Source organism: Aythya fuligula, chromosome 6 (assembly GCF_009819795.1).
Source record: "Aythya fuligula isolate bAytFul2 chromosome 6, bAytFul2.pri, whole genome shotgun sequence".
NCBI lineage: Eukaryota > Metazoa > Chordata > Aves > Anseriformes > Anatidae > Aythya > Aythya fuligula.
In genome coordinates, this window is record NC_045564.1 from 2,800,001 (window position 1) to 2,814,336 (window position 14,336).

Genomic DNA, 14,336 nt, shown 5'->3' on the forward strand with positions numbered 1-14,336 from the left:
TCAGAATATTTATAAGAGAACAAAATAAACATGTTCTGGTGTTGAACAAAGTGAGACCCTGCTTTTATCTTCTGAGAACTGTGGATGGTCTCCATTATAACATTTGCCCTTGCAAATTAAAATGAAATATCTTTGGTATTTCCTGACCTGAAGTGCTAGAGAGATCCCAAAACTTACCTAAAATGCCTTATGCTCATCACAGCTATTTCTGTAATTCCAAGGGTACAATCCAGGACTTAATCTTGGTGGCAGGGGCATTATTTTAGGTAAAAAGGGAGATGGTGCATTATTCTAGTCTGTATTCTACGTTCTATGTAAACATCTTGTGTTGGTGCCCTGATGGAAATAGTTTCCTATTTATCCTGCTTATCAATGTGTGCTTTAAGCATTATCCTAAACCAAGCTGGTCCCTGTAATCCAGCTGGTCATGATCTTCTGTAGCCTTGAAGGGAAGGAGTGTATATTGACATTTTAGATTATTCTGTGTTACTGTATTAAAAGTCAGAGGGAGGGACATTTCACATTTTTTTTTTTTTTGAGTGCTGAGATTACTATCTTCTCACTGGTTCCAAAGTCACAGTTCAGCAGAGGAAAACCCTCTGTGTTTCACCTTCACCAGCTGTCTTCCTCTTACGTGTTGGGTCCCCAGGCAAGACATGCAGATAAATCTGAACTGCACTGAACACCTCCAAGGAGCAAGTTTCACCTTGGGAGCAGCACCCTAAATGAAGCTGAGCACAGTGAGAGACTGCTCAGCAATGTGTGAGAGACGCAGGCAAAGAGGGAGCACATTTTTGGCAAGGAGGCAGGGGATGCAGAAATGAATGAGTCTGAAGCACAGGTTTGTCAGAATAATTTTCTTTGAGTTGTCGCATGTCTTCTCCATTCTTTAGGGATTTTCCTGAGTGGTTGTACTGCTGAGAGTGCTGCATTCCCATTGCAAGCCTTGATGAAAGGGCAGAGGATCAAACTGAAGAGGTGACAAGTCATTACCCATATTCTGGAAGAGAATTCATTTCAGAAGTGACAGATTTAGTATACACAAAGATGCAGAAAGATTTTTTTCCCTACTTAAACAATATGGTTCCATTTTAAATGGTGACATATTTCTACCCTTCAAAGAATAAAGAGATATCTACCTGCCAAAAACAAATCATAGCTGCTGTCAGAGACTTCTCCCTCTGATGCCTTCCTACCAGGTGCATTCAGCACTCAAGTGCATGACACAGCCTGAACCTTTGATGTGCACTGGATTTGCACTGGAGTGGAAAGACCTTGTGCTGGAAAGGAAATCTGGGGCTGTTCCTCCTATGTGCCCTTCCATCCACACCTTTGAAGGATGATGACCTGAAGACTGACACCTGTAGTGTCAATATGCAATATTCAAACAGGCAATTTGTTTTTTAATGTTAGATTATCACTTATATATAATTGCTAGGGCTGCATTGCAGGTATAGCAGAGGGTATTTTTGAGACTACTTTCTATGACCCAAAATAAATGTTTCTTATTATGTAAAACAATATCAGTCAATTATTTCCTCTTCCTCCCTTCTTTACACAGCACTCCTAGCTTTTGTCCTGGAGAAGCACAACTTTTCTGCGCAAGTCATACATAAATTACAGCCAGGAGTACTTTTGTATGGCCATATGCAGGGTCCTGGGGTGAATGTGCACCGACGTGCAAAATGGACCTGCAAATTACGTGGACAAGTCATATAGAAAACCAGGCTAAGTATCCAACACATTCTTTTGTTTAATTTATAACTTACAAGACTTCAGCCAAGCTAGGCTAATTATGTAAACAGCACAACAGGATGATTTTGCTTCTGCTGGTTAATTTTCTGCAATATTTCAGGTCAGTAAACTTTTTTTTTTTTTTAAATGTTAATGTATTAATATATTAAATTTAGCTATTGTTTCCTGAGATCTGCCGGATCCTCTACAGGGTCTTTACAAAACACAATTCCATCCTGCACCTGGGCTGTTCTTTTTCTCTTTTAAATTGCTGTATTACAGGAAGTTGCTAATATAGGAATTTTTTAATTCTCTTTGTCCAGTCACAAAATCAGTGGACCCCAGCTGTTAATTAAAAATAAAAATAAAAATAAAAAATAAAAAAAAAACAGTACTTCCCTTATATTTCTTTGCATTATTTAGAAATATTTTTCTAAACTGAATTTGCAAAATTAAAAAGAAGTAACCAAGTTTGGCACCTATCCTTTTGTGTTTTATACCTTGAATATTTCTGATATGGTTATCTTGGGATGCAATTCATGAATAAATGTCATGTATTATCCAAATTTTAAAATTAAAAAGGGTTGAAAAGACAGAAAAAAGTGTGCACTGCTGTTTGTTCCTTATTTTTTCTGAAGCAGATCTTCTTCTATAATGAATGCAGAATGAATAGATCTTTCCCAAAGGACTTTCAAAACTTTAAAACAAATAAATAAATATAACCCCACAAAACCTCATGGACAAACTGTTGATGTTTGGAGCACGTCCCCTACCTATTCCCTGAGCATTTTGGCCAGATCCCCTTGTGCAGGCTGTTGGCAGCTGCGACACACCAATCTCAAGCTGCGCTGCCTCATTTACTGCAGCCTGACCCCATCATCTGAGGACACGTGGGTGCAGATGAGGCTGGTTTCCTCTCTTCCTCCCATCAAGGCCAGTACAGATGCTGCTTCCATCCTGGCTCATGTTCTGCTAGCTGTGTGCTAACTACTTGCATTTAATGAAAGCTGAGAGGAAGTACAAATATGTATTAGGAACACCCAGATTTTCTTTTCCTTGTTTTGCAAGACTGAATTTCCTTAACCTGGTTTTGCAAATAGGAAAGTGACAATTTCTGTCTTTCTGTCAGCTGAAATATTCTAAAAACATATCCACACAGTCCACAATAGACAGTGGAATAAAAAGTCCAATATAACATGCAATGGGCACAGTTATTTACATGGCACCACAAATCATTGCTTGGGTCTTAAAGGTGCACTGCTTTACATTAAACCTGCAACAAAACGCCTGCTTGAAAATACATGTAAGGTAAGGACAGAAGCTCCACTTACTGGGAGCTAGATATTGCTGTATGGACATGAACCTATGGCTTGGTTAAATATCACATAGATACAAGCTTTCTGACCAGTTTAGGATAATGATGATGATGTTCTTGAGGTTACATGATTAAATTGTGGGCACACATGCACTCAGAGAAACATTTCTGATGCTGTTTTAGGGTGAGCTTTCTGATGATGTGTAGGACAACTTGAGACTGTAAAAAAATGCATTGAATATTTAGGATTCTAGACACCTCTGGTATATTGCATGACTCTTAGCTCTACCACAATGAACAAGCAAGTTCATATAAACTCTTCTGAAAAATTTAGTATGTTTTGTAAGCTTTTAACATCACCTATATGTATACTTCAATTTTAATGTATTCTTTTTATAGTTGAGGACAAATTAACAACAGCTGAAACTTGCTGTGTTGCTGATGGTAGGCTAAAAAAGTCAGTTTAAGCAAAAATAATCTTTGGACAGTTTTTAGTCTTAATTAAATCTTTTGCTAGAAGCTGAACAATATGAGCTGTCACCAGCTTAAAAACAAAAACAAACAAAACCGCCACCACCACAACAACAAAAACCCACACACCAAAACAAACAAAAGAAATTTTCACGTTCTGTCCTAAATTTTTGCCCTATTAACCAAAAGGTTTTTAAAAGAGTTTTTTACTGAACACGTCCTTCTGTAGTTCCATAACAGAACATTGGGTTTATAATATTTTCAGACTACTCCCTGGGGGGTTGTTGTTTCCTCACAGTTGATCTGGAATTTTACTGTGCATTTCTGCCGTACAAATGACACCTCAAAAGCGCCTTGTAATATGCAGGGTCATATTTGCTGTATCTTAGTTTCCTACCCCCAGGCTCTGAGATAGGCCTTTATTTGTTGGTGCATTAACTGCTGTGATTCCTCAGGAATACCCTAAATGTCTAATAAAGGCAGGACTTGAATGATTAGCTACAGAAAAGCTATATGGCTTGGGTTTTGATTTGATATTGTTGATTATCTGTGCAAATCTATCACAAAAGCTGCCTTAGGGATGGATGTCTTATCCCATAGTTTCAGCATGACCCAGCAGACTCACATCAACTGGTAGTAGTGGAGGGACCTGCAAACTGCAAATACCTCCAATGAATCCTCACCCCCTCACAGATTGCTTCTAGTAGCATGAGCAAACCAAGTATGAAAATGAACAGTGAATGCTAAATGCCAGCCAACACTAAAAGGAAGAATGCTCTAACAGATGACACTTAAAAAGCTCTGGCCAGAAAGGAAATGACCCAATGCTTTCCACGACCTTGAATACTCTGTTCAAGAGACAACTTTCTAGTATTGTTGGATGAATGTCATATTTCTGCAGGCCAAAAATGTGTCTCGGACAAACCTAACTCTAGGACCTGTACTTGATACAGCTTTCTCTTTATAATTTCCCAGCTTGAAAAAAATGGTTTTGGTAGAAGATTCCTAAAGCTCAGTTAAGAACTGACATTACAGAGCTGGGATATTTTATGGGGACTAGCAGAGCAGCAGGGATATACCAGTGATTAAAGTCACCTATTTTTATTTGAAACTGTGAAAGAAAGCTTTTGATTTTTCTTGAAAATCTTTTCTTCCTTATTACACAAGTCATTCAGGGTAGCTTATTCTCTTAAAAGAAAAAACAACTCAACCCAACCCAAACACCTCCATTTAGATTTCTCCTAGACCCCCCTCAAGACTTCTAAGGCAGTAGGAGGAAGGTGGCGAGCTAAAGAGTGCTATCTATTATAACGAATATAAAGATTTATGAAGGCAAATCATTCAAGAAGGAATAAAAATGTTGATTTCCCCAATTTGTAGAGAACAATCCATTTCTAGTAATTGCACGATTCCTCACAGAACATGGTTGCTTAACATGAAAGGTTTTGTATATGAAGCACAGCCAAACCATCAAAATATGCAATGCTTATAGTTTCTACACATTCCCATTTTTTCCTTAATAAATATTATATTAAATCCGAGTCATGTTATTTCATGGAAATATTCATTTCACCATTATTCAAGTCCACATATGCTTAAAACAGTTTAAGGAATTTTAAAATTCTCTGTGCTTTCAAAATATGAAAATATGCTTATTTTATAAAATATCATTGATCAGAATTGAGACCTTTACATTTTGATTTATAAGGCCTTTGATTAGCACCTTTCTCTTCAAGGGTCAACCTTTTATTTTTCAAGCAAAAGCATCTGTTTGTCTAAGTGTCAAATTACTGATAAATTACACAGTTACATCCGCTATGCTTCAAGAGCCTTCTGTATTAGTGGTTACCTACCCATCAGTGAACTGTTTCAGAAAAAGAGACTGTGATTGTATTAACCTGCAATTGAATTATGTCACTCTTTTTTGTCATCATTGCCTGTGTTAAAAGCTATTGTAATAAAAGCAAATACTTGTTTCTGGCAGAATTTTTACAGCTTTGTTTAATCTCTTTATCATGGCCTGTTGATGCATCTTCTCACTAAGCAAGACATAAAATACCAAAGGAAATGCTAAATTAGAATCTTTTAATAACTAAATTTTTAAAACTATTGAATTAAACATAACAACATTTCTTTTGTGGCAGAGTTAATGTTCATCCATGCAGAAAAATTTGAATGTAACATTATTTAAGCAATATGAAAGTGAATTAAAGATTCATCCATTGTATCAGGTATCTGACTTCAGGCTAACATTTTAATCCCAACCATTGCTATAGTGTTTGCCATTCAAAAACTCTGAGAGATAAAGATGAAGGTTAATTCATGCAGAACGAAAACTCAGTTCCTTGTTGATAAGTCTGGTTGGGTATCAAGGAACCATAAAATATGCTAAAGGAGTAATTGTTTACATTAGTATATTAGGCATCAGTTACACTGTTTGAATAATTATTTTTAGCTTTTGAATTTCAGATTTATTTCTGGTTTTAGATGTTATTTTCAGGGTTGCTACGCTGACCACAGAAGGATTGCATTTTTTTTTCCTGTTGTAAGAAGATGCACAGATTTCACTAGAACCATTTGTAAATATTTTTACAGTAGCTGATTGACAAACAGTTTTCTGGGGGGAATTGGCTTAAAAAAACACAATAGCTGTTACTTTTTAGCATTTTCCATTTGCTAATTTGTCCTTCTTTGACATTTTTTCAAAGGCAGACCTGACTCATCTCCCGGCTAAACAGGTGCAATTTCTTCATCTGAGCTACTCCTGAATTTTAACTGGGAACAGTGAACACAGAGTCAGGTTAATTATATCACATTCAGACCAGCAGAATCATGTTGAGAAATAACAGCAATGGGGGCCTGACGTGGTCAAAAATACAGTTAAGTTTGGAACAGGGTAACAAAAATTGTGAATAGCATGAACAAAGCACTTGCTATACATCAAATACACTAAGAATGTGTAATTAGTGTACATATATAAAATACATATTAGACTATGTGATACATTATTCTGCATTTGAAGGAGCCTCTTTTAATAGGTTGGAAGAACCCGCTTCGTACAGGATAGCCTGCCCTGGGGTGAGCTCTGCTCCTCATCGCTTCTTGACCAGTACTGGCTCTAGCACCAAGGTTAATCTCACATTGAAAACATTAATGATACAGCTGTGGACATGGCTTCTGTATTGCTGTTCTGTTCTATCTCAACAATGTCTCATAGCAGGTGTTGGTTTCTTGCAGCTTTCCTCTAATTAGGTGTCTTTTCTAAATAAAATGGTGCATTTTTGAAGAAGTGAAGAAAGAGAAATCATACATTTCAAAATTAATTTTTACCACTTATTTGTAATGATCTTTTCCTTTCCCTTGCTTAATGCAAAAGTGAAATATTTTCCCCTTACACCAGAACTGTCAAGACTGTTTCTCTTCTATTCTCTTGTAATTATCAACAGAAAGTAGTCAGCTCTCCTAAGAACTGAATATAATGAGCCTAGTTCTGCCTACTTTAATTAGATGACCAGGTTAGAAAGATAATTAGTCACTCCCCTTAGTGATCACCACAGACAAACTGCCGTATAATTGTATGTTAATACGCAGGTAGCTATTTTCACCATTGTGCATCAGACTCTGAACTGACAGATCCTGGTTACCACAGTCCAGGTGTAGAGATGAGGTCCCTTTGATTTCCTCATGAAGGAGAAAAAGGAAGACTAGTGTATTAGTCCATGATATGGAAAACCAGCAACTGCGTTAAAGAAACTTCACAGAACTGTTTCAATTCCCTACCAATATCAGTTTTGGGTCAGTAACCTTTAATACACAGATATCATGAACTCAGAATCATGATGATCAGATATCAGATAGCAGAAAAGACGGTATACAGTGGTGTGAAGTTCTAAAATCTATTAATGGAACTTAGGCTGCAAGAAAATGTGCAGCAATCGGAAAAAAAAAAAGCATCATATTTGGTTAGGATGCTGTTATCATTAAACTTTTTTTTTTTTTTTTTTTTTTTTTTTTTTTTTTTATGACGCATTTATTAGAAACTAGTTGTATTTCAGTGGGTGGAGAATTATATGGAGCAGAAGCTACAGGGATGATTGATTGTTATCAATAATTACATGTTCCAACTAAATGCTTTCAGAATCCTAGTGTTGCTGTTTCTTGTATGTGATTTTCTTCAAATATCCTTGAACAAAAAAAGGAAACAAACCAGAGCAAGAACAAAAGAACAAAAACCCCAAAACCTTCTTACAGAGGTTCAACCCTTAGAGTTTTTTTTTTTTTTTTTCGTGTTTGACTAGAGTTATAGAAAGGCTTTAATTACTGATTGCTCATACTACATAGAACTAGCAAGAAGAAAGGTCATTGAAGTTTTCCTACTCTCTCTTGAGTGCATCTCTATAATAGTCCTAACTTACAGAGGGGAATGTAAACAGTTTTTCTTAATATTTACTCTTCTGGCCTAACCTGAAATGAGTTCTGCATGACTTAAAGTAGAGTTTCTAATGGAGATGCTATCTATCTCCCTCCCTTATTTTCAATACTTGGAGAGGCCACACTCCTGATGATCTCTTCTGGGAGGCTAGAGGGTGAGTATCACAATTTTGGTAAAATCTTTTCATTCTCCTAGATACTAGATGAACTCTTGGTTAAGAATATGGGAGAGGAACTACTAAAACAGTACAGTGTACTATTCCTAGTTGCATTGTCAGTCTCAATCCACATCCAGAACACTTCTGGTTCAGAGAGGAGGAAACCAGCAACAGCAGAAAGACCTGATAGTGCATCTGTAAGTTACTAGCAACTCCAGTAAGTTTTTGTACTTCTATTTTATGATACAATATAAATATTTTAGAGAAACCTAAATGTGTTGTTAGACAATGGCAGCAATAAAAGTGATGCATGTTTGGAAGCGTTATTTGAAACACGGATTATGTCTAATATAGAAACTAACTGAGTTGAATTTTTTCTTCCCTTGGCCCAGAGGAGCCAGTAAATTAATAACTTGCACAGGAGTTAGGAATCAGCACATAGACACATATATGAATACACAATGCAAATAGCTGAGTCTGGCTGCTGGACTCAAATATAAATGCATAAATATATTCAAATTGATTCATAAAGTACTGATTTAAAAAAAAAAAAAAAAAAAAAGCACTACTAGGAAGTGGAGAAAATTTAAGACAAAATAAATTGTTTTGGGACAAAACCTTTATTGAAACATGTCAAAGAAGAGCAGAGGAAAATAAGATTCACTGAATACCTAGAGAAGATATTATGTTAGATTGCCAACATTGCCTGTTCCAGTTTGTACAAACAATTGTATTTTCTCTTAGATGAACTAGTAGTGAATGCAAATAGTTTCTTTTCTAATAGTGTCTTATGCTTCTAAGAGTACCTTAGCTGCTAGCCACACATTACCATTGAATTGCACTTTTCTAGCAGTGCTACCCTGCTGTGCAATGTTTACTGCTATCACAGGCCTTTAGAAATTAAGACATTTCAAATGTGAACACTTACTTGATGTTGGACTTTGGAGGTTGTTTTTTTGATCTGGTGGATATCTGCTACCAGACTTTACAGAGATATCTAGAAAGGACTATTTTCCTATAAATTTGCATCTAAGGCATCTACTGTGAATTTAAGCTGAATCTTAGAAGGTTAAATTCATTTTTATCACAAATATGGGACTTTCAGCACCTTTGGGAGGAGAAAGACAGATGAAAAAGGGAACATGATGTGAGCACTGAAAAGAGAAGCATACAAAAAATGTGAACTGCTGAATTTACTGTCTAGCTATAATGAGGTATTGCTTAACAATTAAGTTAAATTATGCAGCTGTTTCCTAGTATATTGTGCTAATGCATCTGAGAAATTATAATTTTCTGATTGGAGAATGTTATGTGGAGGAAACTGTAGCATTCCCCATTCCTGCAACAATTCATTTCGTGATTAAAAAAGGAAGCCAGTATTTTTGCAGCTGGCAGGAATAGGCAATAAAAGATGACAATCCAAGGAGGCCTATTAGTCACTGACACAATAAAACAATCCCCAACAAAAGCTGCAAAAGAAAAAAAAAAAAAAGAAATAAAAAAAAGGAAAAAAAAAAAAAACATGAAAGGACACCAACGACACACAGCCGCAGCTTATCAGTTTCTGTGGAGAGGTGACTATATAGCCCTCTAGTAGCAAAAGCAGCTTTGAGTGTTTCAAAGCCAAGTGGTTAGAAATGTGAAGGGAACAATTCAATCAATGCTTTAAAGCAAGTTTCTTGTACAACAGGGATGTACATCAGCTTTAAAAAAAAAAAAAAAAAGGAGAGAAAGAAAAAAAAAAGAAGAAAAACAACTTCAGTGAGTCTTAAAAATCTTTAACTTATTTTCTTGGATTTTTTGTTTGAATTAGAGTTTCAACTATTGCATGTGAAATGCTCATAGGAAAAATGGGTACATAGGGCAGAGAAGAAATTAAGCATGTTAATTGGAGCAGGTGGTTTATTTTTGTTTCATTTTTGACCATCTTGAATTCTATTTACAACTCTCATCTAAAAAAATCACATATAAATTTGTATTTCCTATTGTTTAAACTTTTATTTATGCAAAAAAAGTCCAACACAAAACAACACAAAAACTCTAGATGAAAATGCATAATAGCTTTTGAGGAAAAAAAAAAAAAAAAAGAAGAAAAAGCTTTTCAATTAGCATACATAGTTCAGATGATCCTTTTATTCTAATCATCTGTTTTGCATGATTCTTTTGTTTTAGTCAGCATTTCCTTTTTAAGAAGGTTGAATTGGGGGGAAATATCATTTTATTTCACATCTTATGAGACTGAATAACATAAAATGAGTCTGTGCCATGCTTCATGACCATGCATATTTAAATACTTTCTATAAATAACTCTACTTTTGTTTTAATTTTGTGACAAAGCACTGTCTGAAAATGAATAGTTTCATAATAATGAAGAAACCTAAGAAAATAACATTTGGAGTCATTCTTGCCTTTGTTTCCACCAGTTGTTCCAGAAAGGCAGAGCAGATTTGGCCTTTTAATTTCCTTAAGTGATCTAATTCCTTAATCTACTTCTGTACTGACTTTTATATCTAGCTGGAGTATTATTCATTAGAGGGAAGAAGAGAGAGAGAGGAGAAAAAAAAACAAACAAACAAAAAAAAAAAACAACAAAAACACACAAACAAACAAAAAACACAACATAGCACAACAACTTCATCTATGAAGCAAATTTCAAGATGTTTTTTCAATCTTGTTCACTATGTATCTAAGCTGAAGTTCACCTCAATTGAGGGAAAGGCTTGAATTAAAATTCTTTAGTTTTCCCCATTTATCACAGCATAGAATCATTTAGGTTGGAAAATACCTCTAAGATCATCGATTCCAACCTTTAACCTAGCTCTGCCAAGACATCACTAAGCACTACATCCACATGTTTTTTTGAAGTCCTTCTGGGATCATGGTTCAACTACTTCCCTGGGACACTTGCTTGAAAGAATGAAATTTGTGAAATATTCCAGAATATAAAAATTAATCTTCAGAAATGACTTTTAAGGGACTTAAAATAATCTTTAAAACATGAGATGTTGGTCCCTACTCAGTTAACTAGTTAATTTGATGAGTGGTTTGAACTAGTTAATGTATATAGCTGCTTATAGCTGCTATATCCCCAATGTGTGGTGCTCACATTTGTTTTCATCCCTGTCTCCAAAGTAATTGATATTGTGGATTTACTCAGGCATTGTGAGCCCTTCTTACTTTTTGTGTTTATGAGGTTGTGAAGAGTCATGAGCTTTTCACCTCTTTGAGGGAATACAGTAAGGTACCTCGTATTTGATGGAGGAAAAACGTACTTTTCACATAGGCTTCCTTGAACAATTAACCCATCTCCAGTGGTTCTCTGATCTGGGGTGGTTTGTCTCCTATTTCTACCTGGATCTCTTTGCTAAGCTACATAACAGTATCATCAGGAGTGGACTGCACGCTTAATCTTGATATGTGTTTTTATAATATATAATGTAAGTCATTTATTTAGGATGTGTCCATTTATTTTGTGTATGTTCTTGATCTGTATGTTTGTTCTGTACCCGTTTCCATGCACACACACAAAAGTTGGCTCTTATGGGTGGCCATTTGCCCCTGCTGCAGAGAAGGAAAGGGCTTGAGCTTTGCAAAAGCAGGCACCAGACAAACAGGGAATAGCTGAGGGGGAATGTGCTGAATGAGGTCAGGTACTTCTGCTCTTGGGTCTATCATGTAGTTTCTAATTAAAAAAGAGAAATTAGGAGAGCAAAAGAATGCCCTATAGGCAATTCAAAAGGGGAAAAAAAATCAGCTTCTATTACAAGGCTAAACCAGGGAAATGTTAAATAAGCATGCAATTTCCAAAGTTCTTTTTCTTGAGAAAACTTTTTTTTTTCTGTTCTCTTCTACTGAGCAGGGAATTGAGCTAATTCTTATCCTCACGCTACCGCTTTTTGGAACGGGCAAATGCTTTGTAGTATCACACTCCTTAAATTAGTGTTTGGCTTACTGAGGTCAGAAACAGCTTTAGACCACAGAACAGGAGCCTGGCAAGAAGAGTGCTAAGTATAGGAATGCCAAACCTGACAGTGAGACATAGCCCTGTCTTCACTGCTGCAGCCCTCACCTACATAAATACACTTTCAGAAACATCATTTACTCTGTTTTGTTGTTTCTGAATGGTATTTAGACTAGTATTTCCCCATATGCTAAAGTCCAGAAGAAGCCACTGCTGTATGTCTGCTGTGATGCCTGTCTGTGAGGAAGGTGCATTGCCTCTGGGTAGTTGGGTCCTTGGAAATGGCAGATTTGAATGAAACTAATCCCAGAGACACCTGGTGCCTCTAGTATAAATCTAACTTTTCATTCATTTAGATCCATAAATAGAGATGTCTTTAGCATGTTAATAATCAGCTTTGGAAATTAGAGGTCTTTAAATGCTAACAGTATTAAAAGTATAAATAAACTATGTGCAAAAGTTCAAGTGAGTAGTACAAATATTTTAATATTTTACCAATAATTTATGTTGAATAGCATCCATATAATTTACACTTAATGGGAGGTTACCACAAGTTGTTGCAGACTCTTAGCAAGTGTCGTAAATATTCTCCTGTAATCTGTATGTTAAGTCTTTCATTGCCTCTTCCTTGAGGGTGTATACTTCAATTTTCATCATTACAGCATGATGATAAATTTGAGCTTAATATTGTTGTGCTACAAAGGAAACAAGATTTCTTATAAGCAACTATCCAAATGATTAAAAAATAATAATAATAAAAAAAGGTCACATTACTGTGCAGTGCAAGACTTTTTTTTCTTTCCCAGCTTAATCCTCTCTTCTAGTAAATCCTTTTTTTTTTTTTTTTTTTTTTTGGGGGTGGGGATTTTGAATTTTCTTACATTGCCTTAGTTGTTTCTCTTTCAGACAGACTAAATACTACTTAATGATTTATTAGCCTATGTAATCTGAATTTTTCAAGCTATATTTGTGGAAACTACCTTTGCATTCAGCTCTAATTGCTGCATGCAATTTTACAGTGATCATCATATTCCAAGGAAACTCATGACACAACAGCCCTTTGACAGAGATTAGTGTGTAACTGATGTTGTGCGATAACGTAGAAGACAAAGCACTTGAACGGGGTTTTATTTTAGCCCAAGTAGGCAATGCAACAACTCAAGAAACAGTGATGATAGTAGCAAAGATGCAGGTCAATAGTGGAAGCGGAGGGGGGAGATGGGGAAGACAGGTAAACTGATGCTTCTATCCATCTTCTACATTTGGTGCTTACCTAGACGTATAGAGGTACACCAAATTTAGCATTTTTTTTTTTTTTTTGTGAGGGACTAATTAATTTTATTAGAGAGTAAGTAAATTCATCTGTGAATGTTTGAGAATCTAATGACTTCCAGAGATTCAGAATGAATTCAGCAATAAAAGCTAATTAGAAGGGAAATGGATGCCTAAAATATCCCTGGTGTGCATAAAGAAAGAGTATAAAGACCATTAATTGAAATTAAAATTTAACAGTAGCCTAATGTCGCATGACATAAAATTCCATCTGTTGTGCAGAGCCACTAAACAAAGATACATGGGGAATAGTGTGTGGTGTCTCAGCTTTGCAGCAAGTCAATGAGTGTATTTTAATGTCAAACTACTCCAAACAATGAGAAGTCTGATGTTCAGAAGAGTCAGTTTGCAGCATGATGACTCCTGTAATTACTAAATTAGACAGAAAAAAATGAAAGTGATGCGATGCTGCATATTTTGAATTAATTGGGTGGGATTCTTTTTTTTTTTTTTTTTTTTTTTTTTTTAAATCTAAAGGAGTATAAAAAAATACCTATGCATTTTCATACATAAAGGCTATAAGAATCTGTTTCCAAGCAGTTTCTTTGAGCTGCCTATGTGGTACAGGTATCTGCATACCTATCTGCATACCTTGCAGGCTTCAAGCAGCACTGAGGAGCAGGAGCAAAGTCAGTGCCCCTTCTTGCAGCATCTCATCTGAAATGCTGCGCAACCTTCTGCAGAACATGTACAAGGAAGTACATAATAGATTTGAATAACTTACGCTAGGTTATCGGTTGCTTTCTGTACTGTTCTCAATGTCTATGGATTTCTTTTAATTTTTCACTTTAAGACTGACCAATTCTTGTAACCAGTTTCAGTAAATATCTCTGGCATGAATCCCCTTGTAGCAATTCTCAAGATGTGGACTGATGTTTGGTGAAAGACGGTTGGTTATACTGTACTCGTGTTTCATTCTTAAAGAACCCAGCTA